We start from the raw sequence: 25,102 nt of genomic DNA, 5'->3' as shown, positions 1-25,102 counted from the left end.
CATGCGTTTTGTGGGCATCATGCAATGACCTTGAAAACCCACCCCATTAACTCTGGGAGCAGGTACAATAATAACATCTATCTCTTGACCCTGGGCTGCCTGTTGTTAATTCTGCTCTTGACCCAGAAATGTCGGACAGTGTCCTTATTTGTACCTGTTTCATGGTTGAAGAGACTGAGGGGTTAGTAGGAGACACTGGCTCAGAGTCACAGATCTACAGTGTGGCGTGAAGGGATTTGAGCCCAGACCTCAGTTCACTATGAGACTCCCTGATTGAGTTTGTTCCTTTCCTTCTCTCTTTCTCTCTCTCTCTTGCTCTGCTTTTTTTCTATGCTTCTTTGCCTCTTGGCTGCTGGGGTCTTCTCTAAGGAAGACAAGTGTCAACCTTGCAGGCAGCCCACTATGAAAAGGAAAGTTAAGGAAAGTGTCATTAGGAGTCCTGCTGTGACTGTAGATTGAGCCGTATGCTGAGCCCTGAGGGCAGACGGTGGTGCGGGGTGGGGGTGGGGGGGGTGGACCTCCTCCCCTGGACTGAGAAGGCGGTTGGAGGCCTTGACAGCAAGGGCCCCTGAGCGTTCCATCTGGGAGCTGGGAGTGGGGATGGGGCACGGTGAGAAGAAACTGGGTAGCTCTGTGACCCAGAGGGGAAATCTCTGTTGAGGCTTTAGGCTGCTGGGGAAGGATCTTGGGCCTGAGAAGCTTCTGGAAGATTCAGGCTCTAGATGTACCCTCCTTTAGTGGGTGACTTTGGTGTGTGTGTCGGGGGGGGGGTCACTTCATTTTTACTGGTCTCAGGTGTCTCCTACAGAGGGGGAGGTAGTTGCCCTAGACCAGCGTTTTGAAAGCATAACCTCCACCTTTACTGGGGGCAGGGATATGTGCTTGGGGCTCAGGAGATTGGAATTTACATTTGTAGTGAGCTTCCCAGGTAAGGCTGGAGCACCCCTTTTAGGTCAGCCCCTGCCTGACTGTGCAGGGAAGTCCTGGGGGTCTTCCTGCCCTCCGTGTGCTGAGCTGGGAGCCTTAGAGTTGCAGGGCCTCAGCCCTAAATGTGGCTTAGGGCCAAATGGGCTACACAGATAGGGTTTGGGTGGGCCTGGGTTTGAAATCCCAAAGGATACACTCCATCTACTTCGTGTAGAGAGTGGGATTTCTGGCCTTACTTGGGTTGGGTGGGGGATGGGGGGGGTCCCACTGACACACCCGCCACCCTGGCTGGAGCTGAAGCACCCGCTTCTTATGATGGCCTCCTGATGACCAGTTCCCATGGCCCTGACCTTCCCCAGGAAGCCACATGGCAGTTGTCATTTATAATCTTGCTCATCCTGTTATTTTTCCTTTAGAAAAGAGATGTGAAATATTTCTTATGCCCACCTCTCTATCAAAAGTAGTGGAGGAAAACGGACTGTGCGTTTTTGGAAAGATGGGAGTATACACCTCTCTTGCTGGAGGAATCTCTTGTATCTGCTCCCCACTCTTCACACAGAGCAGAGGATGAAGATGAGGAGGGGGAGGGCTTCAGTGGAGAAGGGAGCATACAGGTCCTGGCTGGCACGTCAGAACAACTTGGAAACATGGCAGGTGTCCTACAGAAGCCACCGATCGGGGTTTTCTACATGCCAGGCCTGTGCTCAAGTGCCTTTTTATATTAACCTATTTAATTTTTTTTTAAAAGATTTTTTATTCATTTGAGAGAGAGAGGGCATGAGTGGGGAGGAGAGGCAGAGGGAGAGGGAGAAGCAGACTTCCCACTGAGCTGGGAGCCTGATGCGGGGCTCGATCCCAGGACCTGGAGATCCTGACCTGAGCCCCAGGCAAATGCCCAACCATCTGAGCCACCCAGGGGCCCCTTAGCCTATTTCATTCTTAACAAAAACCTAATGGGGAGGTGTACTGTCATTGTCCCTATCAGCCAGATGAAGAAATTAAGGCTTGAGACGCGTAGTTATTATCCAAGGCCACGAAGCTAGTAAGGGGGCAAGGCAGGCCAGCAGTTAGGCCTGGAGTGTGGAGCCCCAGGCCTTGTGCTCCTCACTGTGCCATGGGCAGAATTTCATAGCCCTCAATTAATCCACCCAGCTTTTGCTACGACGAAGTGCTTATGGGTTCTGCCCCATATTTAATTTCATGTAACCCTCCCACCCTTGTGTTTTCCCGTTCAGTAGACGAGGCTGTGCAGATGTGAGGGAGTGCTGAACTTGGGTCCAGGAATCAGTGTAAAGTCAGATCTGGGCCGTGGAGTAATCTGGGCTTGCTCTTGGGCAGGGTATTTATCTAACCTGCCCTCGCCTCAGTTTCCTTATCTGTAAAATGGGTGTGATACCAACTAGGCCAAAGGTTGTTCAGTGAGACTCTTCATTTTTGAAGGGCCTGGTACATGGGAGGCCCTCAGCGATGATCTGTTTCTTTGTCCCTGCAAGTAGAGAAGCTGAGTCACGAGTCCTGAGGGGAGATCCCATTCTCTTCTCTCTTTCAACGTGTCATCTCGGCTCTCCTTCAGCTCGAGTTAGCTGGGTGTGGTGAGCCCCGGGAATAATGCCGCTGAACAAGCCGGCTGGTGACAGTCGGCCCTGGGAACGCCTCCTTTCACGCAGCACCCGGTGACTGGCTCACTGCTGCTGGCCATGCCCCAGGGACCATGGGGAATGGTGTGTGCGGACCTGGGCAGGTGACTTAGTACCAGAAGCACTGGGCAGCTCTGTGGAGGGAACTGGTTGCTGGGCGCCGAGCAGAGGAGCAGGTTTTGGTGGTGGATGGTGCTGTTGCAGGAAGTAGGGTTCCTCCCGGCAGCATGGGTTCCCAGGTGTGGGCGCTGGGGTGCGGTATGGCACCGGGAACCAGCTGCTTCCCGGAGGTACCTTCCGAAGGCAGGGAGAGGACTGGGAATCCTAGGTTGGAACATCGAGGGAGAGGATTCCTGGGAGCTTGGAGCTAGAGGAGCGCTGTGGGGAGACTCCCCAGGGAGGTTGCCTGCTGACAGGGGATCTTGTAGAGGGGAGGAATCAAGAGCAAGGTGCCCGCTCAGGAGCTCTTTGCCATAGGGCTGTTCTCTCCTTCCGGCTGCGTGACCTTCGGAAGGGTAGGGCAGCTCCTTGCAGAGTGCCCCTGGCGTGGCAACATCAGCACGTGAACTCTGGGATGTCACTGCGGATGTGTCAGCAGCCTTCCTTCTCTTCCGTCTGCTGCTGTCTTCTTGGTGGGGCACCTCTTCCTCACCTCTTCCCAGAGACTTCACCTAGCGATTCCTTCCTCTGCTGTCTGTGCGTCCGTCCGCACTTCTGTGCTGCTTTTCCTCCAACCATCCTTCTTTGTTTCCCTCCACCCAGCCACGCTGCCACCCACGTAACGGCCGTGGATTACCTCCTATGCCCCGGCACTGGGCCTGGCTCTGGAGATGTCCGGATGGAGAAGAGCCAGCAAGGTCCCTACTCTGAAGTAGTTCATACTGTGGGAGGAAGCCCAGCGTATAATGAAGTCCTTTCAGCACACACCGTATAGTAGACGCTAATGGAAGTACTAGTTGGAGCAACGCTGGACCCTGGAGGGGAGAGAGGGCTCAGCATGGGTGGCCTCGGGCAGGTTTCACTGGAGAATTGTTTGAATCGACTCTTGGAGGGTGAATCGTTTCTAGAGACCAAGGGGAGCCTTCAGATCCACCATCACACCAGGCCCCTGCCACAGAACCGCGGGGAACTTAACAGGCAAACAGACTCCCCCCCTTCCCCCCACCCCCAGCATGCTTATCTGTAAATAGAGGCAGAAAATAAAAGCAAAAAAAAAAAAATAATAAAAATAAAGCAGAAAAGGCAGATCACTTATACTCCTAGCATCTTGCTTCCTGCTTCCATATGGTTTCAAGACTTGACTTGGGTCACTTAACATTCTATCATGACCCTTTCCCCATGCCATTCAGAGTTGTAACAACTTGTTTTGACCAGCTTTCCCATATGTCATCATGCACCTGCACAAGAGAGATACTCCGTAAGTCCTGTGTCCTTTCTAGTGGGGTTGAGCTTTCTCTGGGAGGGAGAGTTGAGGACGGTCTGTCAAGGTGCCTCCCCCAGGATGACAGTGCAGAGCATGTTGTATATTACTGATGTCATGATCATTAGCCAAGTCAGCACCGCCTGGCACTCATGTTTCCCCCTGCTTTTGCCTGTTAGAACACACATACCTTTTGATGCATCTCTGGCTGTTTCCTTGGCAGGACTCCCTGCCCCCTGCAAGGTATGAGGCGTTTTATGGAGTCTTGATATATTCAGTCAGATTTCTTTTGAGGAATATTTCACCTGTCACCACTCGGAAGGGCTACCGAGACTGTGTCCCAAGGTTTGAACATCATGATGAATGCAACAAACCCTACAGCAGGAGTGAAGAGTGAAGGCCTGTGATAGGCAGATGCCCCCAAACAACAGTGATGTTCTTGTTGCTTTTCTTTGACCTCTGCTGTGATTGACCAGCTTTTCCTGTGTATTACCTCTTTGTGTTTTGTCAATTGGTCATTTCCTTTGGGGTGTTAGCAGTTTTTTCTCATTGATTTGTAAGGTATGTTTTGAATAACTTGTGAATTTTGCAGATGGGGGAACGGGGAGCCCCACTAGACTCTTTGTTAGGCAGGTTGTTTCCAGGAAGGAGTGCCTCCATTTCCATGGGGCGCATTTCTTTACAAATCTGCATCTGATTGTGGTAGCAAAATCATGTTTTGCAAGTGAATGCAGGACCTGTCTCATTAATCTGGGCAGTTGCCGATTTTAAGTTTCCACTTAAGTGGTATTTGCCAAAGGAGCTTCTCTCTTCTCTCTTCCTAAGCAAATGATAAATCCTCCTGGCTTCCAGGGGTCAGTGTAAATGTCAGCTCTTCACCTGGAACCCCCAGATAAACGACTAGTGGAGGTTGGGCAAATTTCTCCATCACAGCATCTGCAGCAATTTTTTAACTTCGTGGATGTCTCTGTCAACATTTGTTTAATGTCTGCTTCTCAGTGGTTCTCAATGGACGGAGTCTTCTTGAGGGCAGGGACCCTGCATCGTGGGTGTGACCTTAGTCCCTAATGCACTGCTTGGAAATGAACGCCCAGAGTTGTAAAGTGACTTGCCCAAGGCCACCCAGCGTGGACGTGGCTTCAGCGTGGCTGATTGGAGCTGGATTCTCTAGGACGCTTTGCATCTATAGTCAGGGCCTTGCTTTGGTGCCCGGGTGAGCAGAGCAAAGGTCGGCTGGCATGACAGGCCTTGTCCCCATGCCTTACTGGCATCGGTCATTCCGGGTTATTCTGGCTCAGTGAGGACAGAGTGAGATCTAGGGGAAAGGTTGGGTCTGGTCTCCAGGTGAGTGCCAAGTGACAGCCAGCTGCGCCCTCTGCTTGGCGGCACCCATGCCCTGCAGCCTGCGTGGTGTTCCCCAGAGCCTGCTGTGGGAAGAGAAAGAAGCTTCCTTTGTCACAAGCCGGGGCATGAAACCATCTGGAAACTCTGGCTGCCTCACTCCAAGGCAGCAGAAGCTGCAGGTGGGGTGTGGGTTTGCACTGGAGGTGAGGAGACAGAAAGTGCCTCCATGGTGGTCAGGTAACTTCCGTGCGGGTTGGAATGCTTGGTTCCTGGGTGAGCAGGGGTAGGGGGTGCCTCGTGGGGGAGGGGAGAGAGCCCGCCTGCTGGAAGCAGGTGCTGCCCACCCGCTCTTGTGTGACTTTGGGCACGCTAGCCATCTCTGGGGACCCGGCCTCCTGTGGGAAAAGTGGAAGTGATTATCCTTGCCACTGTCCGGGTTTGTGGGTGATCCGGTGACTGGACACCTATTCCTAGCACTTAACAAGTGCCCAGGGGAGGCTGGTTTCCTTTCGATCTCCCTCGCCCTGTTTTCATAATTGACATGTACTGAATTTGGCGGAAAATTTCTAATACTGCGAAATTCTGAGCGGATTCAGTGAGAAGTCGAGTTGGAGACCCTCCTGCCCACTGGAGCACCACACGAGCGTGGCAGGCTGCCCCGGTGAGGGCAGGGACCTGCTAGGGAGCTAAATGCACCAGCCTGGAACCATTCTGAGTCCTTGGAGTCCGTGTGGGGGGTAGACAGCAAACTGGCTGGAAGACCCGTGGTCCCGTCCCAGGTGCACTGCTTGGAGCCGTGGGGCACCCTGGCAGGGCTCTCTCACCGCTGCTTCCAAACCCGTCAAGGGGGCAGGGGGGCGGGTCGCTGTGTACCGCAGGCTGGCAGAGGATCCCTGGGGTGGGTGGGTGTTTGGGACCATCCAGGACCCTCTGGATCAGGTCCAGGCAGGCTTTTTGAGGGGGTTGGGGGCTTTGTAGGTACTGAGTAAGCAGCCTGGGGCCTGGCACAAATGTGGGTGTGGCCGGGGAAATAATGCGCACCCCCGCCCTGCCCCGCCCAGTTTGCATCCTAATCTCTGGACCCGTGTATATTGCATGTTATGTGGTCAAGGGATATTCAGGTTGTAGATGGAACGAAGGCTCATTTTGAATTAGGGAGATTATCGTGGATTTTCTGATGGGTCTGATGTCATCACAAGGGTCCTTAAGAGTGGAAGAGGAAGGCAGAAGAGGTCAGAGTGATGTAAGAAGTTAATACTGCCCGCTCTCAGGTTGGAGGAAGGGGCCCTGAGCCAGGGAATAGTCTTATCGGACTCTAGAAGTTGGAAAGGCAAGTAATCAGGAATTAGCCCCCGCTAGAGCCTCCGGGAAGGAATGAAGCTCTGCTGACCCTCAGTGAGACCCCTTTTGGACGTTTCCCCTCCAGAACTGTAAGATAGTAAATTTGTGTGTCTCGAAGGCACGAGCTTGTGGTGATTTGTTCTGGCAACCCTAGGAAGCTCGTGCAGTGGGTGAAGCATTTGATGGCCACACTAGGTGTCCTGTACCATGGGGCGTGGCAGCTGGAGACTGTCAGAGCAAGTGTTCCCTTGGCTTTGGCCCTGGCAGGTGACCCTTTATTGGGGGGTGATCACTGTTGACAGAGACCAAGGCCTCCCTGGTGGCCTGGCAGAGATGGCTTGGGTAACCAGGTGGTCTGAGATCTGTATGAGAAAACATCGTGGGTGAATGCCCAGTGCCCATTACCCCTCCCTCTGAAAGCCCAGTGTTGGCTCAGGGCAGCCTGGGAAGGGTGGCCTAAAGGTGCATTAGGTGTTTTGGGACCCCTACCCCTCCTACCCTGCTGTTTTAATTGCTGGTCTGTTGGAGTTTGGTATTTCTTTCTTTTTTTTTTTTTTTAAAGATTTTATTTATTTGAGAGAGAGAATGAAAGGGAGAGAGCACAAGAGGGGGGAGGGTCAGAGGGAGAAGCAGACTCCCTGCTGAGCAGGGAGCCCAATGTGGGACCCCATCCGGGGACTCCAGGATCATGACCTGAGCCAAAGGCAGTTGCTTAACCGACTGAGCCACCCAGGCATCCGGAGTTTGGTATTTCTTTAAGCTGCTTGGAAGCCCATGGCTGTGCTTCAGCTCAGAGCCCAGCACTTTCTCAATCTTTCCTGGACACATGTCCACGGCCTGCTGATAAGGCCCCCCGAAGCTGCCTGTGCAGGGAACGTGCACCCCCGCCCCCCATCCTCTTTTGTGCTCCTGCCCCAGGGATAAAGATAACAGCCAGGGGGCTGGATAGCGGTGACCCTGGCCCCAAGCTGAGGCCCACTGCTTACCTGCTCGGGGCCTGGCCTGGCTGGTCCACACTTGGAAAGCAGACACTGCCCACCCCTACCTGGTAGGAGCCTGCTAGGAGCCTGGAGATGAACAGGGGCATAAAGTAGGCACCTGCCTGGAGGAGGAAGCTGGTTTAATAGGGAGGGTGGGCTGGGATAATGCTGCAGGGTCCGGGTGAACTTGGTCTGATGAGGGCACGGAGCCAGGGGCCTGCTGTTGCTGAGGGGGTGGAGGAGCAGTGTCAGAAGCCCACTCAGAAACCTTAGTTTGTGTTGGGGGCTCGCTTATCTGCTAGTGAACACAGGCATCTCTGGAGGGCATCAGCAGTGTTACATTCTATACCGACTGTCCCCTGTACTGTCACCGGTGAACAGACTCAGGCCCAAAGAGGTTAAGCGCCTTGCCACCTGTTTGGGGACCTGCAGGTGTTTCACACTGTTTGAGGTACATGGTGGGGCCTTGAGGTTTATCTTTTAGAAGTCTGGGCCATTTTAGCAGAAAATGCACTGTGTCTGCAAGGGTTTGCGTGTGTTGTGTGTGTGTTGTGTTTAAGGTTTCGGTTCACCGTGTAGGCTGACATGCCTCCTTAAACCCAAGCTCGGACAGCTCCCGTCTTCATCAGCACCTGGGCCGAGTGTGGGCTGCTCACCTGAATGACAGGGCTCCTGAGTAACTTCTGCGCAGGGCCTGGCTCATCTGGCCTCAGATGCCCTGCTCTGTCCTGCTCCAGAGCTGCCTGGGCCTCCTCAGGCTCCGTCACCCAAAATGTGGGGAATGGCTGGGGATGCTGCCAGGGTTGGTGTCTGGCCTCAGCAGGGTCAAGTTGTCAGGGAGGATGCAGGGGGAGGGCCTCACTTGCTGGGGAATGTGGGGCCGGGGGCCGGCACCAAGACTCTGCAGCCTGCCAGCCCTTTTATGTGCAAACCTGACCACCCACTCCTCTGCCTGGAACTTGCCCAGGCACCCCCTCCCCCAGTGGGAGGGGTGAGAGTGAGGAATTTCATGGGGAGCATGAGTGCTGATCTTGAGGTGCACATTCCTCCGCACTAACCTGGGGTTCAGGCTGGAATAACAATGAGGGGTGTTGCAAATGCCTGCCTCCTAGTGCTCCCGGAGGATGCTCTGTCCTGGAAGGGCTCTGCTGAACCAGCCCGGCTTTTCCTGCATTTCCGTGAGGCTCTCCTACCTCCGCTGACAAAGGAGAGAGCCGTTGGGATGGTAATGCCCTTCCGGCTGGCCTTGGTTCCAGGTGAAGAATGAATCTGGAGGCCTGCCCTGGAGGCTGTGCAGTCTCATTTTTAATGGAGATGTGCTGGGGGCCTGGGGCCTGGTGGGGGAGGGGTGATGAAATGGGACCCGGTAGAAGTCACCCCTTCTGGGGCATTTCTTTTAATGTAAATGTGCCGGAGGCCCTCTAATAAAATTGCCTCGTGCTGCCTCTGGTGAATCTAAACTGCACCTTCCTGGAGGGTAGGAAGCCCCCCTTCCCCCACCATTATGAAGGGAACATATAAGAAAAGGGAAGCACTTAGCCATGGGGGCATGATACCTGCCCTGCTCATCCACTAGTCGTTTTTCCTTGACTTTCTCAATGATTCACTTTTTCCTTATTATAAAATAGTTTGTTTAACAAAAAAATTACAGCTGTTCTAGGTCCTTTGCAGATGGTTACTCAGGTAATTTAATCCCACCATGGTCCAGTGAGGCTGTGCCAAGGCGGAGGTAAGGTGCCCAGGGCACAGGGTTGTCGGGTGAAGACCTGGTGGCGTGGCCTGAGGGTCTGGGGCCTCCTGCAGTCCGCAAAGGGGAGAATGGAAAATGTGAGTTGCACCCCCCTCTCCCCCCTCCCCCCCGCCGGAAAGAAATGCTCTGAGTATTTCCAGAATATGGGGGCATAGTTACATGGTTACATATAGAACATTTCGGTGTATAGAAGCATCAAAGTTTGTTTAACCGATTTCCCTTTGTAACACGTTTTTTGATGGTCCTGCCTGTGTACTTCTGCACCCTGGTCCTCTTTCCTCTACACATATTTCTCATTTTTAGTGCCATCTCTTTACTTTTGAGGAGTTTACTAGGCTTTAGAATGACTTAAAATTCCCCTGGACACACACCCACAGGCACCGCTGTGTCTTAAGCGCAAAGGAGTGGCTGGGGAGTTGCTTCTGGTGGACTGTGTAGGGGACCGGTGGACTGCAGCTTAGAGCAGTGCTGGTGGTAGAGATGCCCCTAACCAGTGGTCTGGGGGCCAGGTTCAGGATGGGGTCCAGTGAAGGAGCCAACAGTTTGCATATTACATATTAATAATCAGTTATTGAAGCTGTCAGTAAATCATGAAGCTGACGTTCTTCTTTATTGTTAAACAACAGAACGATGCTAATGCTATCATTTATTAATTATTTAAGTTTCATTACTTAGTATTAAGCTTTGTAGTGTTTGACTAACACTGAAAGTCAGAGGAACAAAGGTGCTAGACCGAGCCAACCAGTTCCCATCAGGGTTTTCTTCTTCCTGTGTTCCCGCGAGCTAGAGGATCTGTGTGTCTGCACCGGTTCCTGCGGCTCCAATAACTTCAAGTTTGAGGGTGCTCATTACTTGGTAGTAGAAAGCCACAGCGGACAGCCGTAGTGGGTTGACTAACATCCCCCACCCCCAAAATCTGTGTCTGCTGGGACCTCGGAATGTGGCTTTGTTGGGACATAGGGTCTTCGCAGATGCAGTTGGTTCTGATGAGGTCAGAGTGGATCAGGGTGCACCCTCAATCCGATGAGTGGTGTGCTTAGAGGAGGGACAGGCCCACAGAGGGAAATGCTCTGGAGAGACGGGGGGAGGGGCCATGTGACGCGGGGGCAGGGACTGTAGTGGTACACCTTTGAGCCAAGGAAGGCCAAGCATGGCGGGGAGCCTCCAGGGGCAAAGTCCTGAGACAGTCACCCGCAGAGAGCCAGCCTCCCTTGGAGGGGAGACGGTGGACGGGAGAAGGAACCCACTCCCTCTCTGTAAGTGTAGACGCTTCGTAAACAGTGCCGGGTGAAGGGAGATGGTGCATGCTGCGAAACTGGGACTCCCGCTCTGCGTGCCCTGGCCCAAGCCAACGTCCTCTTCAGCCAGAGGAACCTCCTCTCCCCCCTTGCTAGCTCTGCGACCTTGAGAAAGCAGCTTCAAGTCCCTGGACCTCGGTGGTGTCCTTACTTGTAACGGGTGAACCTGTCTTGGGTGATGGTGAGAATTCAACGTGATAATGTGCGCCGAGCCTCAGTGCATGGTTGCTGCCCCAGAATGTTAGCAACTTATTGTTTGCCAAAGATAGAGGTGGTGTTGCTGCGTATGCCCCATTTCCTGTTAACCCTGTAATGGTCACGTCACATCTCCCCCGGACCTCCTCCTCCGTCCAGTAGCAGGGAAGGGCGAGAAGCCCACAGGGTGAAGCTGAATCCTTTCCTGTCCTCTTAGACTCTCTTCACATCCCCATGTAGGCGGGTTGAGTAACCATGCTCTGTCTGTCCCCTCCGCAAGGGGAAAAAAAAGGCAAGGAGAGAAAGCAGGAATCTGACATGCAGAGGAATGGTTATTGCTGGTTGGGGTCTGGGCCAGGGCACCCCAGGAGGTGTGTGTTGGAAATTGACACTCTGTAGCAGATGACACACATCAACCTTGTAGCCTAGGGTCAGCGCCAGACAACCTTCTGTGGATTGGATGCCCAGGAACGTTCCCAGGGATGGCAGACCTCAGGATGAGTGTGGGCTTTACTCATGGGGGGTGGGGGCAGCGATATGAAAACTTGTATAATGAAATAAACTTACAGGAGGACCGGGAATCCCTCACCCCCACCCCCAGTGTCACACCACCTCTGTGTTTGGTCATGCAGATCATGGGGGTGGAAGAGTTTTGAGGAAGCATTGAATTTTAGCCTTTGCCATCTGCACAGTAACCCTGTTTCACAGCTTAGGAAATTGGGCGGCAGGTTATTTTGGTTCTGTGACCCTTTCCCAGAGCTGGGGAAGAGTGTGCATTCTCTCTTGTGGGGGTGGGGGTGGGAGCAGGAGCAGGTGGACTCGGGTGAGCTGTGCTCAGGCTGCCCTGCTGCGTCACCATAGGTTGGGGTTTGCAACCGGATGTGAGGGACTTCTGGTGCCCAGGGTCCCCGCCCCTTATCTCTCCCTAGGCAGGAGTGCGTTCGGATCAGGTGCAGTGTGGGACTGCCCCTCAGTGTGGGCAGGATATCTTTCATGCAGAGAAATGATTAGGCTATGGCTCTTTGGTGCTTTTGGACCTACAGCCAGGAACTGTTCTGGCACACAGAGAAGACTAGCCACAGATTCTAGTGCCAGATGGTGATTCAAAAGCAAAACCAAGCAAAACATCCATATTTTTTCCGGATTGTATTAAAAATATATGCTTATTGAAAAAGAACCTCAACCACTACGGAAATTGAAAAGTAGGAAGTGACCTTTTTGTAGAATGTCATCCCTGTCCTTTGGCAGTGAATGTTAATGGAAGGAGTCAGAACACCCTGGCTGGGAATCCTCGCTCAAAGGTCTCACGTGAGGGGAAAAGTCCTGCTTCCCTTCCCCTCACCCCGGCCCCGAGTGCCATCAGGAGAGTTTGCGGAAGTGTTTGGTGAAGTTACATCCAGAGCTAAGAACTCTTCCGATGTGGGTTCAGTTATATTCTTTGTCCCCATTCCCACCCCTTTGCTTCTGATCTAGGAATCCAGAGTCGGGAGAGCAGAGTGTCTAGAGAAGCCCTGTGCGTTCTCCGTTCGGTTGCTGGCTGCACGACTGAGCTGCTGTCTCCACCCTAGCTTTTGCTCTCTTCTTCGCTTGCTGGTTTTGGCCAGCTCCGGCTCTCCTGCCCAGGTTAGGCAAGGACATGGGGCTGTCCCGCCAGCTGTGTCTGCGGTGTCCCAAGACTCGGGCCTGCCTCTGGTCTTGGGTGTGTCCTCCCAAGGGTTCTAGAGAAAATCAGGCAAGTTCAGACGGAACACACGTTCCTCCTTGCAGACTCTCGAAATGCCCATGACACAAACCGTGTGTCCCGTGCCATTCATTTACCTGCACGACCTGAGTATGCTTGGTGCACTGAATTAGCTCAAGGACGACACTTTCTCATCCTTAACTAATTCGGAAAATGAATAGAAGGGAGACCCTCTTTTAATTTCTGGAAGCATAGGGAAGATGTTTACCATTCCACTGCATTCTTGGCTGCTAAGAAATGACGGTGGTTAATGTTCAGGTATTGAGCTGCCGGCGGGGGTGCGGTGAGGGGTGGGCGGGTGGGTGGCCATGGGTAGTGATATTAGCTAATATTTATTGAGTGCTTTCTGTGTGTGAGGGACCGCTGTGCACTTTGCATGGATTATCTCATTTTATCCCCCCAGCAGTCCTGTGAAGTAAGGACAGTTGTTAATTTCTGAGGAGGAAGGCAGACCATCAAAATGCTAAATAAGCCTCCTGGGGTACATAGTGAATAATGGAGGCAGAATGCAAACAGAGCCTGGGTTTCCAAAGGGGATATTTCCCTTCCAGAATCTTCGTGCATCTCTCTGCTCCACTCGCTCTGGGAATCGGTTCAGCATCGTCCACTTTTCTTTTGGAATCTTTTTGCCGTCTATTAGAAACAGTCTCCATCATTCTGGCCAAACAGTGTAACTAACACAGTAAATGAACATCCAGTGTGAACATTTCGTCGAGCATCTGCTTGCTGCCATGTGAGGTTCTGGGAGATGCAGAATTTAAGGATGATCGAGTTGCCGTCCTCGGGCCGCTCCCTCGAAGATTGTAATGGAGGAAGCTCAGGGCTACCTACAGATGTCGGCAGTTCAGCCTAGGGCCGGAGATAGGGAGAGAGTGAGGCCTGCATGCTTTTAGACCATCCCAGGACCAATTACTGGGGTACCAGGCAGAGCCATCGGGCCAGAGGAGATGACAGGCTTGGAACTTAAAATCCATATGGGGTCTGTCACTATGCTGTGGGAGTCCTCAGGGAGGGGCAGCGGTGGGTTCAGCCATGAGGCGCAGAGGGATGATGAGAGAATTGGGAAGTCTGCACAGAGGAGGGAAAGGGCTTTGCAGGATGAGTAGAAGTTCACCAAGAGGGCTGAACAGTTGGAGGGACAGTGGAAGCAGATGCCCCGAGGAGGGTCAGCAAGTGGCATGTCCAGTGTGGCCGGAGTGCTGAGGAGGCTGTAGCTGAGGCTGAAAGCTTAAGAGCTTGCACTGTGGGGCCTTAGTTCCAGTTGGTGTTATTACCCCTGTGTTATTGGGATTGTGGTTTTGTCACCCGTATGCCAGGATGGGACTGGTGTCTACGTGTAGGGGCACTGAGTGATCGAGGGGCATGCTGCCTCTGACCTACAAGGCGCTCCATACCGGTAGCTCTGGGCGTCACCTTGGACCTGACTGTGAGGCCGTTGACTAATCCTGCAGGTCTGAGCCAGGGGAGTGACATGATTAGACGTGTCCAGCGACCCGGTTCCTCCTGAACGGCAGGTCCTCTGCTTCCGGTGTGTGCCCAGGCGCTGCGGTGCTCTCCCCATGCACCGTCACTTTGGCTGTGACCCTCTGGGTGCCCGCGAGCTTGCAGGAGAGGGAGCAGGAACGCTGAGCTGTGCCGAGTCTGCCAAGGGCCCTGTGGTGACTGTGAAGTCAGGGGATGGACCGGGTTCCGGTCAAGTCTTTGGTCCATTGACCACGTGACTGTGGAAAGTCACTCGTGGTCCCTTCTTCTGCCACCCGAATCCGTGTCTCCTCCAGTGTGACGTTGGTGGCAGCCAGGCAGATCACTGAGGCCACGTGCTCCCTGGAGCCCGTCTGAAGGACCGCAAGAGTGTGGCCACGTGTGGCTAGTCTTGAGCACTCAGGACTCTTCCTTTTCTTGTCTCCTCTAAACCTCCCTATGTTCTCAGAGTTTAGAGTGCATGTATTCCTTTCCTGTTTTCTTCTTCTCTGAGAAAAAAGGAAGTTCCCGATTCTGCTGGTCCTGGTTCGGTGACCTCGGACAAGCCGCCCTGGTGGGCCGTAGCTCCTCGTCTGCCAGATACACCCTGGGACGACTTCCAAGGGCTGAGTGGGGACAGTGCGAGACCCTGGGCATCAGGAGGCCTGCATGGGCCGGCACAGGGCAGGCCCCGGCCCCTGCCTCCCGCCACACCCAGCAGCAGGTGCCCGCACTCATCTCAGGCTGCAGGCTCACTCCTGGACCCGGCTTTCTGCAGTGAGTTCTGCAGCACCCCTGCGTGCCTACCACCTGGGGGACCCGTGGAGTTGACCCCAGCCCAGGCCTGCTGAGCAGCCTTGCTGTGCGTGGACCTCGGGGGTCTGTACTGGAACAAGCCCCCAGTGATCATGAGGGCCGCGCAGCTGCGAGCCCACGGCCCGGAGAAGCCTTCTGTGTGCCTGCTGCCCTGCAGGCCCTCAGTAGGTACGAGTGATTCTCACACACCCACCACCACCGCCACGAGTGTTGGAATGCCACCCAGGTGCACGGAGCTCTGGACACGTGCGTTCCCTGTCAGGCTTCTTTTCTGGACTACTGTTCGGACACGTTTTTGGTGAATTTTCATCTCTGCTGCTGCTTGATTGCTTTTGTTCCCTTTCCTCCCCTCCCTGCCTTCTGTTGTCTTTCCCCGGTGTTCATGTCGCCTAGACACGCTGCGGCTTCCCACCCCCTGCTGCCGGGGAGCTGGGACATGGCGGGCGCACCTTCTGAGTGGGGGGACGGGGCGAGAGTGGGAGACACTGGGGTTCCCCACGGGGCTCGCTGGTAGATGGGCAGGTGGACACAGCTCCTTCCCTGCCTGGCAAGCCTGGGGGACAGCACGGCGGCGTGGGCTCCCTGTGCATCGCGCCCAACCCGTTGGATTTCTGTTTCGTGGTCTCCTCCTCCTGCCCTACTCCCTCCACTTGGGGTTTCATCCGCGTCCTGGGGGCAAGGTGGATGGCCCTGGTTTACTTAGTGACATGTGCCTGTATGGCTTGAAGTAAGACTGGTTTTCCGTGAAAGTCAGAAGTGCATTCCAGAGTCACAGCGTGACCTCCCCGGAAGCCCAGCTAATCCAGGTTCTAAAGAGGAGTTGGAACAAAGGTGGTGATTATGGGATGTGTGAGCTGTGGGGTGTGGGAAAGGGCAGGGACAGCAGGGTCGCCTGGTGGGAAGCTCTGTTTTGAGGAATCGAGCGAATGGCCCCAGAATGGGATCCAGATGCTAAAGGGAGGCGGGGGCTTGGGGCAGGCATGGACCCGAGGGACGCGTGCAGCCCGTGGCGCTGGGCTCCATCCGCCCCCCTCCCCCTTGCTAGCTGTGTGACATCGGGCAAGGGGCCTGCTCTCCCCACGCTGCTGTTTCTGTCATTTTGGGATAGGAGTCCTATCCCTCAGGCTGTGATCATTAATGGGGATTAAATGGGGAATTACAGGGATCTCTTGTTTTGAGCATTAGCCCTTGCTCCTACGCTGAGCATGTTTTTCCTTCCTCCCAACTGACATCCCTCTCAGGGCCCACGTGATCGTCATGGAAACAGTGGCAGTCCCGTGCGGCGCTCCCTGAGGCCCCAGACCACGTGGACCGCAATTGTTGGTGTAGTCCTTTAAGGGGATGGTCTCTCATTGACCTGTTTCTTTAATGAGATGTGAAGCTCTTTGCAGGCAGGGGCCCATGTGAGATCTTGAGTCTCCCAAGTTCCTTTCTTGGAGAACATGCATGCCTGAGAACCTTGGTACTCTGAGTCTTCAAGGGCAGGTCCTGCTGTTCTGTGAACAACTGCCTCCTTGAGTCATTGTTTGGTGGTTCTGCTCCGGGGTACTTTGCCCCCTTTGTTCATGGGGATCTGACGGACATTTGGGTCTTTGCTGACCTTTCCTGGAGGGATATTGTGGGCGAAGGCAAACAAAAGGAGGTGGACAAAAAATACTCCCAAACCTTAAAGGTTTGTCATTTGTAGAAGGAGAGTGTTCGTGATATTTCTCAGCCCTTTTCTGTATCTGAATCACCTTGAAGCTGTAGAGGGAGGTGGAGGGGAGCTGAGTAGGTGGAAGCCTTCTTTCACTGAGGACCTACTATGTGAAAGGGCTTTACGCAGGCCAACTCTGATCCCCCCCCAACTCTGTGAGGCAGGGCCCATTTGGCAGGTATGGATGGGGGTTCCAGAAGTGAAGCTCCAAGTATCACGGTTGCATAGTAAGCGTTGGGTTTGTCACTTGGCATAGCCTCCCCTCCCCTGCCCTCTGTCTGCTTCTGTTTTCTCTCTCTAAATATTGCTGTTGTTATTCCTCTCTGGTCTGTTCTAGCTAATGACACAGAAGTTCACTGTGAGGGAACCCAGGGACCTGTTGTTAGGACAGTTCGGATCCCTGAACCTGTTCGGGGTCTCAGTTCTTGTGGGTCTGTAGGACAGTTCGTGGGAAGTGCCACGTCCTCACTGGCACCACTCACAGGTTTGTCCTGGAGAGTTTGTCCTCTCACTTGCGGGTGGGGAGAGGCAGTCGGGTCAGCTGATTTTTGGGGAGACCAGCTCCCCATTCCTGTCATGACAGCCCCGAGGCTGGTAGGGATGTTGCCCGGGGAGTCTCTGTTCGTTGACCTTTCCAGCATCTAGCTCCTGCTTCCCCATCTCTGTCTTCTGGAATCTTCTTATCCAGTCACCCTGCCCCCAGTCTTTCCCCCCACATTACCTTTCTGTGGCAGAGCAGCCTAGTGGTTAAACAAAAAGGCTCTGGAGGCAGAGTGTGTGGGCTCATATCTCAGCCTGATCTCTGACACTTGTCCTCATTTGAACATGGGTTCATACCTTACAGTGTTAATGAGGGTGACATGACTCTCTGCGGCCAGTGCTCTTGAACAAGCCCTCAGGAGGTGTGGTTCTTCCCTGCCCTGCCAAGCCTCTGATCATGCTGCCTTCTGCTGACAGCACCCTGCACCTACCGAGTTAAGGAGCCACTCCCCTCCCAGGTGCTGTGTGTCCAGCTCTCCTTCTCACTTGAGATTTGCTTCTCATTCTGCATCCCACAGGTCCTAGCTGGGTGACCCTGGGCAAATCACTTTACCTCTCTGGGCCTCATTTCTCAGCTGCTCAGTGAGGGAATCGAACCAGATTATTCCAAGGTTTTTCCCACTCTGACGTGTAGGGACCTCTCCACATCCGGTAGGTTCCAGTGTCTCCTCCTCTGCCCTGGCTCCCGGCACGCCACCATCACAGCCTGGACACCACCCAGTGTGCTCAGTTACAGACATGCACTGTCTGCACGTTCACTTCTCTGGGTCTCTTGTACAGCCTGGAAGCTCCCTGAAGGCAAGGATCCTGTCTTTCTCGATTGACGTGATTTCCAGCTCCCAGCATTATTCCAGCCAACCCTTACTGAGCACGTGTCGAGTTCCCAGGTGCCGTGCAGGACTTCTGGAGGCTGGCTGAACCCGAATGCCGGTATTTCTGAAGGCCGGCTCTAACCAGCGTCCGTCAGCGCTGTGAGCAGGGCTCCCTTAACGGCGTGCAGGTGAGGGTACCTGGCCATAGAAGGGCTCATGCTATGGGGATTCCCTTGCCCCTCCTGTGTAAGCCCATGGTGTCTGGCACGGCGCAGAGGATCATCAGAGTTTTACTAACATGAGTGAACGGGACTGGGCTCACTTTGCACCTCTCAGGCCTAACTGGTGGGAATGACTGAAGTACTGGTGGATCGGGCTGTCAGGGCTGAAGCTGCTGATCCATGTGAGCTGTGAGCCCCCTGCGGGTAGCTGTGCGTGTTGAGTGTCTCAGAGACAGCCTCTCATCCACGTGTGGACCCCAGAGGACATGCCTTTCCATTCCTTATTTTTATTAAGTAGACAAGGGAACACGTTCAGAGAGCTTAAGGGGTGTGCCCACGGCCAGTGACTGACCACGGCATCGCGATTCACACCCGATGTATTTTGCCCACAAGCCCCACCTCATGCCCCTCGCCCTCCGCATCCCCTGGTTGATGAATCGGGTGAGTGCAAGGGGGAGTGTGTGCTGGAGGCTTGGGAATTCCAAAGCAGCTGATCCGTGTCTTCCCAGCACACGCCGGGGAGAAACTGAAATGAAGCAAAAATAGAGTCTGTCAGCGGGAGGACAGTTGCTACTTTCTTTGGGAACAGATCTCCGTGATTTATCTTCCCAGGTGAGGCGGGCCCCAGCTCTCGGGGTATCACAGAAAGATAGGGTGACCATGACCAGCAGAATCACTGCCTCTCCCTTCATCAGAGAAAGATCAAGTAGACACCTCTTCCTGTGGCATCAGCATCGAAGAAATCCTACCTCCCAAGCATGGGTGGGCCCGCTCAGAGTGTCCGGGAGCTGCTGTGTCCTGCCCGATGGCCGGTGCTGTGCCCTGAGGCCAGTGTCCACGGGTGCCGACGTCACCATCTGCTGATGCTTGCTCGCGCTGACATGGACAATGCGATTGATCGCTGTTGTAAGAGCAGAGATGGAGGAGAGGGAGAGCGCATGCGTGCACACACACCCACAGAGTCTGGGACGCCGAGCAGCAGAGAGGGGACAGCATGCAGCCAGGCACACCTGGGGGATGCTCCCTCTGGCCCCCACTGCCGACCGTGCTTCTCTCACGCGTGGGTGCCAGGGGCCAGCTGACCCGGCTTTGCACAGTCCGTGCCCTGGACCCCCGTTCACCGCTCTGGGCCAACCCAGGACACCTGGAATCTTTCAGTTCCAAGAGCATCCCTTCGTGCATCCCGCATCTAAGGGTTGCTGGTGTACAAACGTGCAGTCTCAAGTGTTGGGTAGGAAATGGAGGTGGCCTGTTTCTGTTTTTCTTCAAAATGCCCACTGCAGGGGGGCCAGCTGGTGGAACTAGGGGGGGTCAAGAAGGAAATGACCTGTTTGGGCCAGATGACCCAGGAGGCAGAGGAGAGAGAAACAGAGAGACTCAGCCAAGAGAATGGGGCTGGGGGCTGTATTTTCTTGTAGGGCAGTTCCAAGCAGGATTCCTCCCCACCAGGCCAGAACACGTTTATTTGCAGAATGTTCCCGCCCCCGCCCTCTGGGGTCAGGGTCAGCTTGAAGGCAGTGGGCCGTGTAAATACTGAGGGGCCGAGAAAGCTGTCAAGTGCTGATTCCCAGGCCTTGAGGATTGTTGCAGACTGGAGTCTGCAGCGTACTTACACAGGACACACTAAAAAAACGTTAACCAACTTTTCATTGAGGTGTGACACGCACTAGAAAATCCGTGTATCCTAAGTATGTGGATGGCTTGGTAAGTGTTCACAGAAGGCACATGGGTGTGTGGCCAGCACCTGCATGAACAGAAGGTCACGAGCCTATCAGGAGCCACACCTGACACCTTCCAGTCACTGTCCCACCTCACTCAGGATCACCTTGTCCTGACTTCTCACAGCATAGATTTGTTTAACCTGCTTATGTGTTCACTTTTTACTTTTTTAAAAGATTTATTTATTGGGGCGCCTGGGTGGCTCAGTCAGTTCAGCATCCGACTCTTGGTTTCAGCTTCAGGTGATGATCCCGGGGTCCTGGGATCAAGTCCCGCGTCGGGCTCCCTGCTCAGTGGGGAGTCTGCTCCCTCTGACCCTCCGCCTGTTTGTGCTCTCTCTCTCTACTTCTTTCTCGTTCTCTCTCTCAAATAAAGTCTTTTATTTTTTTTATTTTTTATTTTTTAATTTTTTTTAAAGATTTTATTTATTTATTTGAGAGAGAGAGAATGAGAGAGAGCACGAGAGGGAAGAGGGTCAGAGGGAGAAGCAGACTCCTCGCTGAGCAGGGAGCCGAATGTGGGACTCGATCCCGGGACTCCAGGATCATGACCTGAGCCGAAGGCAGTCGCTTAACCAACTGAGCCACCCAGGCGCCCTCAAATAAAGTCTTTTAAAAAAAAAGATTCCAGTGCCACCTAAGAAGCCAATCCTGGGTATGGACCATCATTTTTTATTTTGGCCAATCCGTTAGGAAAAGCAAATGCCTAGAAAGGAATCAGCGTAGCAGAGGAAGTGAAAATGCTCCCCAAGAGGGAAGTGCTATGCAGCACCCCGAGTTCTTGCGGGTGAAGCCTGTGGTGGGGCCGCCTCCTCAGGGTGGGGGCGGGGGTCCGCTGCTTGGCTGCAGTGATAGCCAGCAGACCATGTAATAATTCTTCCCCAGGTGGCAGAGTTTTAATGTACCGGACCCAGCAAAACAGACGTGCCTGCAGCCCTGCCTGTGTCCCTCCTTCTCCCCCCCTGCCATTGACTGGGGCTGGTACTGCAAGTCACTGCCCCCTCCTGCCGGAAGCAGCCCCTCTCGGCCCCGCAGCACTCTGTGCCCGACATTCTGGTGCCCTGCCGCTCCTGGCTGCTCCCCCGGGCCGGCAGCTCTTGGTGCCAGTTGCTGTTGGAGCTGAGGCTGTGCTTGAGTTGCGGGAGGCCTCATTCATGTGCGGCATGAAACAGTGGCTAACCGAGCTCTTAATAGGTGCCCAGCCCCGTGCTGAGCGCTTTATGGTGATGACTTCCCCCGGCCTCCTAGTTCTAAGAAGTGGGTAGGCATGATTCACTCCCATTTTACAGATGAGAAAACTAAGGCCTAAAACGATTTTCCCTGAGCTAGTGAGTTTCTCAGTTTGACTGCAAACGGTGATGTTTTAACCACTATCCTGTATTTCTCTCTTAGGGGCTGATATTTAGGTACTTAAACTTCCTTTTGAACCTACCTGTCTCTTGGGTCTAAAAGCTATGTCAGGTGGGTTTAAATGGGACAATGGGAGCTCAGCCTGTGACCCTTGGCCACTGAAGAACATTTAAAACAGAGGATGGCATGTTGTTGCTATGAATAATGGCCCCCCAAAAGATGTCCATGCCCTGGTCCCCGGGATCTGTGAATATGCTGCCTTACATGTCAGAGGGACTTTGTAGATAAGATTGAAGCTTAGGACCATGAGATGGGGTTATCTATCTTGGGTCATCTATGTGGGCCCCGTGTAATCATAGGGGTCCTTGAAAGTGGAGGAGGGAGGCCATAGAGTCAGAGAAGGAGGTATCCTGGGGGAAGCAGGGTCAGTGATGCCATGTTGCTGTATCTGAAGATTGAGGAAGGGAGCCGTAAGCTGAGGCACCCGGGAGCCACTTCTGGAAGATAGAACAGGCAAGGAAACGGATTTTTCTTAGAGCCTCCAGAAGAAACAGCTCTGCCAACCCCCTTAATTATGCCTGGATGAGACCCACGCTAGACTTCTGACCTCCGAAAGTATAAGATAGTGAATTTGTGTTGGGCTATGCCACTAAGTATTTGAAGTTACCACAGGAACAAAACAGTCGCTCCTGACCACCATTGTTGAAATGGCCAAGCTCATGGGCTTTGGAGCCAGGCTGCCTGATTTCAAATCTCTGATCTGTGGTTTTCCAGCCGCGTGACCTTGGGCAGTTTGCTTCACCTTTCTGGGCCTCCAGTTTCTCATCTCTCAAATTGGATAAGAGTAGGTTACTTCTACGAGGTTGTGAGAGGAGTAAATGAGGATTGTTATGCCCGTGAAATGCCTGGTAGTTGTAGGTACAGTCACTCCAGGTGGGTGTCCTCACTTGTCCCACAGAATTGGGAGACACACCGGCTCCAGATTCAGGCTCCACTCTCAGCTGTTCAGAGCAAGGCAGTGGCTTGTGCCTCTGTTTCCTTATCTGGAAAACAGAGGCAGGAGTCCCAGGGTGGTGGGGGGATTGTATCAGATGGTGGGCCTGAGCCTTCAGGGTGAGCGATAGGCCGTCCATAGGGGGCAGTTGTTCTTTTGGGTGGGTGGTGACTGTTGAGCCTCAAGCCCTCTGCATTATGCACCCACGTGTTTCCTCAGTTATCTTGAGAATAGTTGACGTACGCTGTGCTGGGGAGGCAGAAGTGTCCCTGCGTGGCTGGAACAGTCCTGGGTACCTAGCAGGTGCTCAGTGATTGCTGCACACATGAATACAAAAAGGAGAAGGCCCCAGGTCCTGCCCTGAAGACACTCGTGGTGCAGGAGGAGGCCTGGCCTGATGCCAGAGCTTTGCGGTTGTCTTTAAAAAGAAACAAAACAAAGAACTACTTCCTACCAGCTGACCCCCAACCCCCTCAGCTCTCTGCCAGGACCTCTCAGCCCTGCAGAGGAGCTCAGGACTGTGTGCCAGGCCTGGCCCAACTGCTGACTCCCTAAGCTGGCCCCCTACCCCTTCTTGAACCTTTTCTCCTCCTCTTTATAATGGGCATACCTCTCAGGGTAGTTTTGGGGAGCCCCAAGCAGTAGAATGTTCCGGATCTGAGAGGTCTTTGGTGCCTGTGCGAAGTGACTCTCCCCTGAAGGCCCCCCCAGTTTCCTGCCTCACCTCCGTTTGGGGATCGGACCTACAGGGCATTATTTTTAGTGAGTTCCCCTCTAAGTATATTAGGGTCAAATATAAGGAAGGCAGAATAACACGACTACTGCTCTGGGTCCATGATGGTAACAAGATTGATTTTTCTTTGCATCCCCAGGCCTGATCTTTGGACCAGAAAGGAATTAAAAAGTTGCCCTTTACCGATGGCTGTGCCTTGTCAGTTGCCTGGAGCTGCACTCAAGGATTTCCCGAGCCTTATGGATTTACAGTGATATTCAGCTGCCTGGGGGATGACAGTGGAGGAAGCATTCTGTGGAATCATGTGTACCCAGCACACGTTTGGATGCTAATGTCGGTTTTCAGGAAGGGCCTGGCTGAGCGCCTGGCTGATCCCTGCACCTGGACACCTGTAGTGGACAGAGGACCGCAGCTTCCGGGGACGCCTGAGATCTCTGCCCTTATTTCCGCACGAGTGTTGGGTTGGGTTGCTGCCAGCCTCCCTGAGGGTTCCCTGTGAAACGTAAGGCCCGTCCCCTCCTTGTGCACATGCTCCTGCGTGTTCTGTCAGGTGCTCACCTGGGCTTTCGGTGACACTGGCCTGGCTGGGGGGAGAGAAGTCACAGTGACAGAGCCGGTTCTCAAGGGGAGATGGCATTTACTGACCTCCCTCCGTGTGTCTGCTCGGGTGCTGGGTGCGTGGGGGAGACAGCTGGAAACTGAAAGGAGCTTCCCCAGAGCACTCCAGTTCCCTGTGCTGATGGGTGTCGTCATGCCCGTCAGCCTTCCCTGACTGCCTGGCTCGTGGGCCTGTCTCCGGGCACCAGACCACAAGGGCCTTGAAGGCCGGGGCCTCTTCCTCATGGAGTGAGTTTTGAAGACAGAGCATAGTGTCTCCTGCTGTAGAACGGGCATTAAGGCGTGATGGTGAATGAATTAAGACATTGAGGGTAAGTAGGGAAAGTATGCATGGCTCTGTGCTTAGAGCGAGAAACACATTGTTGAGAGTCCTCAGGCTGCCCGTGGAGCCAGAAGGCCTGGGTTGGGATCTCTGCCCCATACCTGCTGTGCGACTCAGGCCAAGTGACTGCTGGATGCCTTTCCCTTTCTCTCCTCAGTAGGGGTAATGTGTCATCATCCTTCTCAGGGTTGGTGTCGAGGATCTCAAAATAGATGCTCGTGCTTGGCACACTGTGCGTGTGGTGAGGTCACTGTGGTTCGGGGGAAGGCTTCTGGGGAGTGTGGGTATTGTGTGGGCTGTGAACCAGAGGCAGGTGGGTCGTGCTGGACTTCACACTGGGTACCGGTTGGCATGGACGGTTGATTGAAGATCACCATCCCTGGACCTGTGGGAAGGCCGAGTGGCTAGGCAGTAACCGGCAAGGGAAAGGAGCCTTGTGTCCGCATGAGGGAGGGAGCAGTTAGACTTGAACTTGGCCGCAAAGGCCTGTGGCAGTTCTGCAGTTGGCAAGCGGAAGGACTGGCCCCCACGTCCCCACCTCCCTGATCCTGACTTGGCAGCTATGATGTTTGGTGACTCGGAGGGATGTTGCCTTAGCGTTGGGCTCCCCGTGGGAGAATGGCAGCTCAAACCTCCAGTGTCCCGGTGCGGGTCACCCGGGACCACCTGGCATGTGGCTGCCAAGACCGCAGTGAGGTGGGGCCTGGGGTTTGATTCTGACTGAGTTCCCGGTTCCACTCATGCCCAGTGGCACTTCTTAGCGAGGCTTTCCCTGATCTCCTAGTGGAAATAGGGTCCCTATGGTCCCTCCCCACTGTTCTCAATCAGAGCGCCTAGATGTGTTGTGATGTGTTGCTCACGTACACAGGTTGTCTGATTTCGTGTCTGTCTTCCCTACCCTGGAAGGCAGTCTCTCTGAGGTCAGGAAACAGGCTTGTCTTGCACTGGAGGCATCTTATTTATTGTATCTCCCTTGATCAGATCACAGGGTGACTTTTAGTGGTTTTATTTCGGTGTTCCTGAAAGGGACAGACAAAGGGGAAGTGCTCTCTTTTTGAGTATCTATATAACTTGATCAGCCAACGGTCCTACTAGGGAGGCAGTGGTGTGCACATTGTTCAGCAAAGAACTGGGAGATTTCGTGGGGCCACGTAACTCACCCGAGGTTCCTTATCCAAGAGAACACTG

The 25,102-nt window shown here is 53.9% G+C and overlaps 1 long non-coding RNA gene across 21 annotated transcripts in view; it reads left to right on the top strand.

The window, feature by feature from the left end:
* The window catches only part of LOC114211185 (uncharacterized), a 376,382-nt gene that overhangs the window by 44,354 nt on the left and 306,926 nt on the right, over positions 1 to 25,102 (top strand). For 19 of the 21 annotated variants that reach the window (XR_015768068.1, XR_015768063.1, XR_015768066.1 and 16 more), the window contains exon 2: positions 23,114 to 23,476. The exons of 1 other annotated variant lie outside the window; for it this stretch is intronic. This is a non-coding gene — a long non-coding RNA (uncharacterized LOC114211185). One more of the 21 variants, XR_015768065.1, reaches the window with a different exon arrangement.

Source organism: Eumetopias jubatus, unplaced genomic scaffold (assembly GCF_037043125.1).
Source record: "Eumetopias jubatus isolate StellerSeaLion01/CBP00866 unplaced genomic scaffold, mEumJub1_p1.0 scaffold_4, whole genome shotgun sequence".
Taxonomy (NCBI): Eukaryota; Metazoa; Chordata; class Mammalia; order Carnivora; family Otariidae; genus Eumetopias; species Eumetopias jubatus.
Note: the sequence above shows the minus strand (reverse complement) of the source record. Positions and strands in the feature narration are given on the sequence as shown.